This window comes from Copadichromis virginalis, linkage group LG1 (assembly GCF_057382275.1).
Source record: "Copadichromis virginalis isolate Kocher_CV1m ecotype Utaka linkage group LG1, C_Virginalis_male_GT1.1, whole genome shotgun sequence".
In the NCBI taxonomy this organism is placed as follows: domain Eukaryota; kingdom Metazoa; phylum Chordata; class Actinopteri; order Cichliformes; family Cichlidae; genus Copadichromis; species Copadichromis virginalis.
In genome coordinates, this window is record NC_140618.1 from 30,170,661 (window position 1) to 30,181,752 (window position 11,092).

Sequence of the window (11,092 nt, forward strand, 5' to 3'; positions counted from 1 at the left end):
ACTACGCAATTAAAAAGTAAAGGAACAGCTTTAATTAAGACGATGTGATTACTGTCTATGTTTAATTCTAAATATGGGCGATCGTGGCTCAAAGAGTTGGCAGTTCGTCCTGTAACCGGAAGGTTGCTGGTTCGAGCCCCGGCTCGGACAGTCTCGGGCGTTGTGTCCTTGGGCAAGATACTTTACCTACCGCCTACTGGTGATGGCCAGAGGGGCCGATGGCGCGATATGGCAGCCTCGCTTCTGTCAGTCTGCCCCAGGGCAGCTGTGGCTACAACTGTAGCTGCCTCCACCAGTGTGTGAATGTGAGAGTGAATGAATAGTGGTATTGTAAAGCGCTTTGAGGGCCCCGAAAAGCGCTATATAAATGCAATTATTATTATCCATCCATTCGCTTCCGCTTATCCTTTTCAGGGTCGCGGGGGCGCTGGAGCCTATCCCAGCTGTCATAGGACATGCAAACTCCACACAGAAAGACCCCGGCCTGATGATGGAATTGAACTCAGGACCTTCTTGCTGTGTGGCACTATTATTATTATTATTAAAGGATTTCTTGCTCTTATACTGACACAGAAAAGCAGTGCAACAAGCTGTGAGAGTATAAGATCCACCATGTCCAAAGTATGGATGGGCAATTTATTTTCCCAAGGGGTCATATGGCAAACTAGGACTGTTGAGGAGGGCCGCATAAACTTATTGGCATGGCGCTCCACAACAGTCCCAGTTTGCCATGTGACCCCTTAAGAAAATTAACTCCCGAGCCTTGATCTAAAGTTTCAGATTTGTTGTTACTGATTTGATTTTTGATGAGAATGAGTTTGCAAAAGGATGCTCACTAACCCTCCTTCCTGCCCACGATCTTCGATTAGCGGCCTGTTCGGCACCAAATGTAAAGAGAGGCACACTGAATCAAACAGAAATAAATTCTCATGATCGGGGTCTAGTATCCACATAATGTATCCACACACAGGTCCAGTCAACCTTCACTTAGATATTTTTTTAACCTCGACATCCATCCTAGTGTGATTTCATTAGCTGTTTTATTTCAGAGATGTATGAGAAATGAGCCTGGATGTCATTTCATATTTCTGTTTTTCTTTACATTTTGTTGTCGGCATAAATTTCGATATCTTACCTAAAAAAAAAATCCATTAAAGACTTTTTCTCTCAATTCATAAAAAAGACTTCCCTTCAATCTGTGCTAAAAGCTGACTGTGCGCCAGTAAAGGCTTCTAACCACTCTGAAAGGCTCTGCCTGATGCAAGGTGTTTTGTTCTCTTGACAGTCGAGAGCTTTTCCTGTGAAGGAGAACTGATGCAGGTTGCTCTGCCTCTCTCCTCCCCATTTCTCTCCTCGGTCCATTTCAGCGGGAGGCAAAGGTTTTACTCCTCTTTACCTGACAGCCTTCTGATTTCATTTCTCTTTTATAGCACCGTGAGATGAAATGGAGAGCAAAATGATGAGCCCTTTTCTCTCCTTTCCATCTCTCCTTCCTCACTGAGACAGCCTTTTATGTTTTCATCTACCACTTCCACCACCTCCTTTCCCCCCATCCTATCTCTTCAGCAGTTACATGCCTGCACGGCTCTCTTTTCTCTATCTTCACGTCTTCTCTCCTGTGATGGCAGCTCCTATGAGCACATCGATTGGGCTGAACCAAGTAGCCTGAAGAAAAACTCGGTGTATGAGACAACAGATAAAAACAAGAGGCTCTCTCTTTTCTCTTTCACTCACTGGGATAACCAAGTGCTGGCAGAGAGCAGAGTGAGATTAAAGGGAGGTTGTGTAGAGGCAGAGAGCGCTGGTGCTTCAGCTCTCAGAGGTCATTTGAGTCCCTTTGAAAGCATTCAGCCCTCGCTCCATCTTCTGACCTGTCCTTAAGATGAGAAGCTTTCATCAGTCTCTGCAGGACACAAGAGCCCACTCAGGATCAGCGCCTCAAATTAGAGGAGGGCTTTGTGTGTGTGCGTGCATTGAGTTTTCATATTGTTATGTATAATTCAATGCTTTTACTGTTATAGAAGCCTTTCCCTTGATCTTTGATCACAGAGACTAGCGAGAGCAGTACTCAAACTGGATTTTCCAAAATTTTCTTTGCCCGGGAGGGACTGGAGGAGGCTTTGAAAGCTTTTCAGGCAAACAGAAAACAAAACAGTTGAAGAGGCCGTCCTGCAGCAAGCTAACAGCAGCCAGACTTTATACACGGGCAGGCAACCCCCCTGCCCCCCAAAAACATGTCACAACGTAATGAAATTCAACAGATCTTTGCAATGATGCTCGTGCTCAGTTTTCTGTTTCCTTGTCACGCCAACCTTCTGCTTCTTCAATACTTCCATGAATCTTCTCTCTGGTCTCCTGTTACCAGTCAGCCCCTGCAGTCACCTCCACACTCATACATGTACTTCTGTCTTACTGCCTTTAAACGTGCCTTTCCCCTCTCCTCCTCCTCTGTCTTCGCCCAATAGCAGCTGATTGGGGTCTGATCTCGGAAGCATAACAGGGTTGGGCCTGGTTTAATACTTGCATGGGAGGCCGCCTGTGAATACCAGGTACTGTAAACTTGGCTTATGATCAACCTCACCAACCCGAGCACACCCACTATTGTCTGATTTTGGAAGCTAAGCAGGGTCAGGCCTGTTAGCACTCGGATATGAAACTGCCTGGGGATAGCAGTTATATATGCCTGTAGCTCAGGAGGTAGAGCAGGTCATCTACTAATTGGAAGGTTAGTGGTTTGATCCCTGGATACACGTTGAAGCACTTTGAGTGCTCAATTAGAACAGAAAAGAACTAGTCCATTTAACACACTTTCCACTGGTCAACAGGGTGGCGGCTGTTGTTAACCCGGGCCTCAACCTATCTGGTATGAGTGTGTCATTCATGATGAATCCAAGGCTGCTTTTTCAATTTCATTTAACAGATTCTGGTCTATTTTTGTCATGTTCATTGAAGCGGCACTTCATCTTTCTTTCCCCTTCAGTGGAAAAAGTGAGACGCACCAGCATCCACAAATTAACATGCGGCACATTTAGTCACTTTTGGTAATTATTTCAGAAACAATATTTCTTCAACAATGATTCAACAGGAGGTTCAACAGAAGGCTTCATAAAGCACACAAAGCAAAACTTGACTTTTAACTCAAACATGAGTAACCCTCCACACTCCACCCTCTTATTACGAGGAGGTGAAAAAACAAAGATGAAGGGCATGTTCTGTTCTTTGTTTATTTGTTTGACTTCTGAACCAGAGAGGATGCTGGTTAATTTATTTGGCCAATGGGTTTCCATAACTTTGAGAAAACCTTTCTTCTTTCTTCTCTGATTTTCAGACATGCACAGAGTACATATAATAAATAAATCCATCCATCCATCCCTGCTTATTAAACTTGAGCACACTGAGTTTAGTTCTTAGTTTTACGTGGTTTCTGTTACATGTTCTGCTGAGACCACTTAACCCTTTGTATACAATGCTGACTTTAATGAGTCTACTAAGTGTACCCACTTTGTGGAACCATCTTGAAGTGAATGCTGTCTTCTGTTCAAGTTTGACATACTGATAGTTAATCACATTTTGTGTGATAATTCAGCCTACTCCTTTTCAAACAAATAATGGAATGATATTTTGTAATGATTGTGAAGGCACATGTTTGAAATGTTTGAAATAAAAATGAACTGAACTGAACTGAACTGAACTGATAATTAATTAGTCATTAACTTTGGGTTTCTGTCATCTGTCCCTGTCTGCCGGACACCATTTTTCTTAATAACGGCAGCTCAGACCGTTGTTTTGGGGGGTGTTGATTAGTTCTTGCACACCAATCTCTATTAATATGAGTGAAGAACGAGAAAAAAAATAATGTGTGCTTGCACGGGTGTGAGAGAGATGGAGAGATGCATTTCATAATGTATGACTGACACCCAAAAGCAAGAAATAATGACTCGATAGCTCAATATCTTTCAGCTGAGGCTATAGACTCACTGCTTTTTCAAAACCTCTCAGTTTACATCTGACCAACAGTGCAAAAAATAAGAAATCCACCGTGAATCCTCTCACCCTTTTTATATGCTGAATATTATGCTTAAAAACGAAGGCACGTGCCTTTAAAATCAACAACAATAACATATAAACCAGGCTATACTTCAGATATGAGACGACCATCACTCGTCTGCTGTAATAAACTGATTTAACATGTTGAAAACTTCACTACACTGCATTAAAATGTCCATTAAACCTTTTATCCATACTATTTCCAGGACTTTTTTCCAGGATGGGAAAACAACCTGGGTTCAACCAGATCGGAGCTCAAACCAGCGTCTCAGCTGACACGCAACTGTGACAGATCGTTAAGTTATGAGGTCTGAAGTACTTTGTGGTTTGTCGTGCATTTTGTGACCTACGGTAAGAAAAAAGCAGCTCACAGACCCACGGAGGACTCAGTTTTTCATTTCATAAGGCCTGTAAAAGGGAAACGCTAAAGCACTCCTCATAGCAATCGCTTTAACTGCCAAGGTGAATGCGGGGGTTAACAAGCTCAGCAAAGCAAATAATTGGTACAAATAAGTCATTAGCACAGTGGAAGGGCTCAGATAAAATGTGAAGGAGCACTAATTGAACATGATTATAAACTTCTTTCCTCCTAATAAGGAGGTCCTCAGAGATAATTAGGATCACAGGACAAAAGTGCCACTTAAGAGAAACTCAGAGGGAGACTCCTCATTACCGTATTTAAAAAAAAATACAACAAGAACACTTTACTACAAATAACTGTCAGGTTCACATTATCACAAGCAATATTTTTCATATTAACACTTGATCAAATTACTCGGTGTTTTGTGAAAGGGCTGCAGAGAAATCCATTTGCAAACAACCTGCAAAATTGCAGCTTTGTTTCACTTTTGTGTTGTTCAGCCTCAGCACTGAAAGCACAGGCTGCTCTTTACCTACAGCACCGGTTCATGATGCGCACCGGTGAATATTAATTCAGTAGTTATTACAGCAGCAGGAGGAGACCAAAACAGGAGCTCACACCGATCGGGAGCCTGAAACACAACATCCGTCACATAAACATGTTTCTTTATGTCCACAGCAGCAACTAAACATTATATCTGCCAATTTTCTCTCTGTTGATTGACTGGACTGGAAAATATCAACATTAATGGGGTGCAAGCTGTAAATATTTGGCATGCTTACTGGAAAAAAATGACTGAAATCAGCCATTTATTAAAACAGCACCCAATTAATTTTCTGCCAGTCGGCTAATTATCGTTTCAGCTCTAGTTTACACAAGCAACAGCTTTACCTGTGTGTGTATATAACTCTTATTTCTGTCAACCATACGTATTTAAAGAAAACACCAAATTTTAATGTAGCTAATATATTACATTTAATAAACTGGATTAGCTGAGACAACTTAATTCGCTTGCAGTAGAGTTCACAGTCCCAGCCAGAGCTCAGCTCAACAAAACTCCTCTGTATGCCACAAGATCAACATTGTAGTCTTTCATAGTCACTACGTATATGTCTAAATGTACAGTCATGTGGAAAAAAAAGTTTTCACATGACTCTCTGCAGTCCTTTGAACAACTTCCATAGAAATTAAGGGGGTAAGTAGCAGCCTGGTGCTGCTAATCAGGCACGGGCCTGATTAGCAGCACCAGGCACTCGGGCACTCGGGCCTACAGGACTACTACGGAGTAGTCCTGTAGGCCCGAAACTAGGTTATGTAACAGGACAATGATCCTGAGCAAAACAACTTTTCTATGACAAGTGGAAAAAGATAAGAATCGAGATGTTCCAGTGACCCAGTTAAAGTGTAGATCTCAGACTGTTTGAAATGCTGTGGAGCGACCTGAAGAGAACTATGCATAAACAGATGCCCACAAACCTCAATGGACTAAAACAATGTTGTAAAGAAAAGTGTGACGCTGATGTGAGACACTGATAAAATCATGCAGGAAAGAATTAGTGCAAGTTACTGCTGCTGAAGGTGGCTCTACAAGCTACAATCATGTTTTTCACAGGCCTTCACAGTTCTGTCAAACACACACGCATGACTGTACGCATTTGGCAAACTAGAAGATGACACATTGATTACTGGAAACTGACTGCATATGTCTAAATCAGGGACGCCCTACTCATTTTACATCGAGGGGTGGATGCTGAAAAACAGGAACTTTTCTGTCATTATTGTTTATTGTCATTTATTTATTGTTTATATATTAATTAATTAATTGGCGTAGTATGAATGAGCATGCTGGAGAGTCTTTGTGAGCAGGAAAAGCTGTAAAACCCATGAAAACACAGATAAAAGTCCAAAAATTGTGGCCCTGGGGTCTTATGTTTGACACATCTGGTCTAAATCTTCACTGCCAGCTGTTATTGTAAATAGTTAATATTATTTTAATCACATTCATCCAAAACTAGATGAGTTGGTTCATAAAGCATAATGAGAAATGAGCTGCTGAAGTCTCTTTGAGGGGGAACACGTCTGATGAAGTGATGGATCTTTGTGATCAGTAACAACTTATTTATAGAAAACAAAAAGATCACATTTTAACAGATGCACACAAAAGAACAAAAGATTGATCTCTCCTCGACAATGAGCCGGCCCTTAAAGTATCCTCCAACATAAATGAAGGTAAAAGCTTATGATGAGGGAGGAGTCAGACACAGGTGTTACAGTGTGTGTTCATGTCGCTTGAAGATGACGACGGCAACCTTGATTTTGTGTGAAACAGACCGCATTTGTCCCTCTAATGGACTTTTTCTTCGTGGCAACAGCAACTGTGTGATCCAACAGATAGGGCCCACTGCCCCACTGCCTCCATGTATATACCTCGACCCTCCATAATCACTACAATTAATCACTACAGCGGTGTGTCTGTGTGTGTGAGAGAGTGAGCTGCGACTGAGCACAGTGGCCGTCTGTCCTCGGTGTTTACTTGGCCTGTGTGACCACTGATATATCAGAAAAGCTCGACCTTAACGCACAACTGACAAACACACTCACTCATTGCATTCCAAGTAAATAAAGTGAACGCGGTGCGAACACACACAAGCTTCCTCAGTCTGCCCTGCACCTGCACTCGTCGTTTCTCCAAACAGCAGTAGCTGTTGCATGCCGTGTCGGCCTCTCATTAAACCCAGTAAGCTTTGTGTATTTACTGGAAGGTGGTAAATATATCTGCCTTTGTAGTAGTTATACATGGTATCATTCAGGTGTAACCGGTTAGAAAACTTCTCCGAGCTTTTCTGCATATAAGTTGTTAAAAAGGACATTTTTGAAAGAAAATGACAAAAAATGCAGGAACATCTTTAAAACTATGCTTTGATCTTTGATTTATATGGAGTTTGCGTGTGTTCTTCAGGTGAATGGGATTTATTTACCACCTTTCACTGCACTGGACTGGAGTTTAAAAATAAAGTGAGTTAGCTGTCATAAAATCTATGCGAAAAAAACATAATTAATTACTTTTAAGTACTGAAGTAACTGCTAGAAGAGAACAAGGGAAACGAAGGCTGAAGGGAAGGTTACAAGAGGTTAGAAGAGAAGCGAATTGAGGCCGGAAGGCTGACGGGGAGGGGAGGAGGCTTTGTGCTGAATGAACAGGTCATTTGTTTGGGTGGGTCACAGTGGTTAAAGAGCCAGAGGAAAGTGAGGTGCCAAGTTAATGTGACAGGCAAATGACTGGGAGCCTGTTCCTGGGATTTCTATGGGCTTTATGCAAAGTGAGAGGCGAAAGGGGAAACTACCCATTCAGTGTGGCTGTCAGTGGGGCGGCAGAGCGGAGGGAGGAGGCTGCGACCGACACCAATCCAAAGCAGCGGACGCAGGACCACACTGAATGCATTGCTACTTTGAAAACTCGGTTTAATCTGTGAGATCAGTCACATAATCAGCAAACTCTGGTGCTGATAACCAAGCCTGGCAAAGTTGGATGCTGTTGCGTTGAATGCTTATCTTTCAGCGAGTGTTAAAACCGCCACGATTCCTGAGAAAATTCAAAAAACCTTATGAGTGGACAGCTGCACGATCCACAGTTTGCGTTTAACCAACCTAACTTACTCGTGCAAATCTTTAGCTTACTAGAGGTGATGAGATTTGTATAGATTGTATAAATGCATCTCTCTCTTGGTGTTGTTCTTGCCACATCATAATCATGTTTGTCCAAGACCAACATTGTAACTGGCCAATCACGTATTTGTGATGTCAAAGCGTCAAAAATCCTTTTGTTTACATAATTTTCTCTTCTGGAACAAATGGTAAGCATTTCAAGTGTTTTCCTTACCGATTTATGCAATATAATGAATATATTATCAAGCTAGTTTTGCTGTTAGCCAAATTTATTCATGTTAGTTTGATTTCGATCATTTTTAATAGCAATAGCCAACGTCTTGGCTAACGCTAGCTGAAGGCTCAGACAACGTGAGTGGTCTGTTACACTGTCGAGCCTGGGCCAACACTGTTATGATGATGATGCAGGAACAACAGCAAAACGGAGATATTAGACCTCTTTTGAAAAGCGAGGGATGATGCTCAGGCGCCTGGATTTGGAAGCAGGGCTTTATTGACCACGTCCAGCATGTTTAACATATAACTGAATTTGTAGTCATCAAAGAGAAAAATCTTTATCTCTATGGTGACGTGATGATGAGATTGCAGGAGAAAATATGAGCCAGTTTTACTCCGGTTGTGGGCCGAGAAGCTTACAGCTAGCGCCTTGGCAATGGAGCTAGCTGTTTAGGTAACAAGTGCGCCTGTTATATCTCCTCAACCATTTTCAGAAATGAAGGAAATGCTGCTGCGACTTAAAAGCAAAAGAATTCACAGAGATTCTTGGAGAAATCTGGGCATTTCTAAGCGTTCAAGTAAGCACTAAAACACGCTATTAGCTGTGCTCGTGAAAGAAACTGCCACATGCTAACATGCAAACTGGCAATTTCAGGAACAGCAGAAACACAAGCACATCCACTCTCTGCCATGTTTCTGAGCCTGAGTTTATCCCTGTCACACACACACTCACAGACACAGCATATTCCCTCTCCCTCTCTCGACCTGTCTCACACACCATTACCCCTGTGAGGCGAGGAGACAACCTAGCCGCGGGGTGGAGGGAGAGGAGGGGCAGCATCATGGGTAATGTCAGTAGACACATGTCAAAAGTACAGCCTATGTCCTGAAAAAGCTGTGTGTGGTGTGACAGCAGTCCGCCCGCTGCAAGCCCCGCATCCCCACCACCACCAACCCCGACTCTATCCAGCTGACACAAAAGCTTCCTGTGTAAGCCCGGAGGGAGAAAGAGAGCAAGAGAGAGCAGGAGAAGAGCCAGCAGGGAGGGTCATCAGCACTACTCCGCTAGGATAAATGCTTTTCCTCTTGCAGTCTCACCTCGCTGCACAGCTATTGTCCTCAGGAAGAGTGAAAAAGGGTTTTGTGTGTCTGTGTGTGTCACGGAGAAGCAAAGCATGAGGGAGTAGTTGTGTGTGCGTCACCAAATAAAGCAATTCATGTATGTGTGTACGTGCTGTGTGTTCGTGTGTGCGTGTGTGTGTGTGGGTGTTAGGGTGGCTCTCTACTCGACGAATCTCTAAGCCTTTCTCTATGACTTTCACACCGATGAATCAAATAAGTGGATTTTTAATGAGATGGCACGTCCCTTGTCGACACATCTTCCTGGAATTTACCCTCAATAATTCACTCGTTACTAAACTACACGACAGGACATCAAGCACCTCATGATCTGCAGGCTTCTCGTTTTTCACAAGCTTCTTTCGACTGCATGGATAAGTCCGGATTCACTGTTGATTTGTCTCAAATGTGCCTCAGGTTCTTACAGTTTGTCATTTATCCAGCAGAAACTTGATTAATAATTTTTCCTCTCATACAAAAAGACAGTGGACTTTAGATTTATAACAGACTTTGTTTAGTGTTAAGACAAAAAGGATAATCCCCAAACAGCTTGGCAACACAATATAGTTAAAGACCTATATTGTGTTTACTGTGGTTTATGAGGATTATGATACCTTAAAATTAAATTAAAGGTAATCGGTTCTTCCTTTTGGCATAGGTGCCCCCAGTCCTACTTTATTAGAGCTAAAAAGCGGCTCAGTTCCAACTTTATCCCATGAGTGGTGGTAGAGTGCTTGAGGTGCAGATATCTAGAACTCCTGAATCAGCGCGACCAACTTCGAAACTGATAGCACACAGGTCTAGAGGTCGTGACTTCAGTGGCAGAAGAAATAAGAAGCAATACGGGGTTATTGCTACTGAAGATATCAATGATTAGCAAACGAACTTTATTCCAACCTTGTGGAAAACTGCAATTTTGGCCTCCATTATTCTTTAGTAGCAGAAGTTCTCAAACATACAGCCTGCCCAGACAGTTGCTGTCATGTTTCATTTCATGGTCTATCTCTACTGCTGAAGTTGGATTTTTGGAAGCACATTCTCTATAAGGCAGGTGAATAATTGTTGTGCCAGCGATGTGTTGCTGTACCTAGTCACAATGCAAAAAAGGGATATGATCAAGTTTCATCACAAGACTTCTCAAGAAGTCTCCCCTCCAAAAAACACAGGGTACTTTCTCAAAGCTGAAGATATTCAGATTCTTGTTCTTGTTCAGTTCCACCAGAAATACTGCAGAAAGAATTCAGTAACTTTACACATGTAACCAAAATCATAAAGCATTTTTTTTTTTTAGCAAAACAAAGAATAAGCAGCCCCGTGGCCCCCACAGAGTCCGGATATGAAGACCATGGAGTCATTCTGGGAATACATGTAGAGCCAGTGGGAGATTCCAAATCAGTGGAAGTGCTGTAGCAAGTTCTCAGAGAAAAAACTTGGCATCAAAGTACCATGAAAAACAAGCATACACAGATGAACTGGTGCTGTTTCGAAGGAAAAGTGTGGTGACTACAAATGGCAACTTATTGGCCCTTTGTTGTTTAGTTGTTGCTTTGTGTTTAGTGCATAAAGCTTTTGTAAGCTACTGTGTGTTTTTATTCTAGTGACAGAGCCGTGCGTAGTAGTATGACAGGAGCAAAGGCCAAGTGATATAATATGGAGTGAATGTCGGGAGACAGAGGAGGTTAG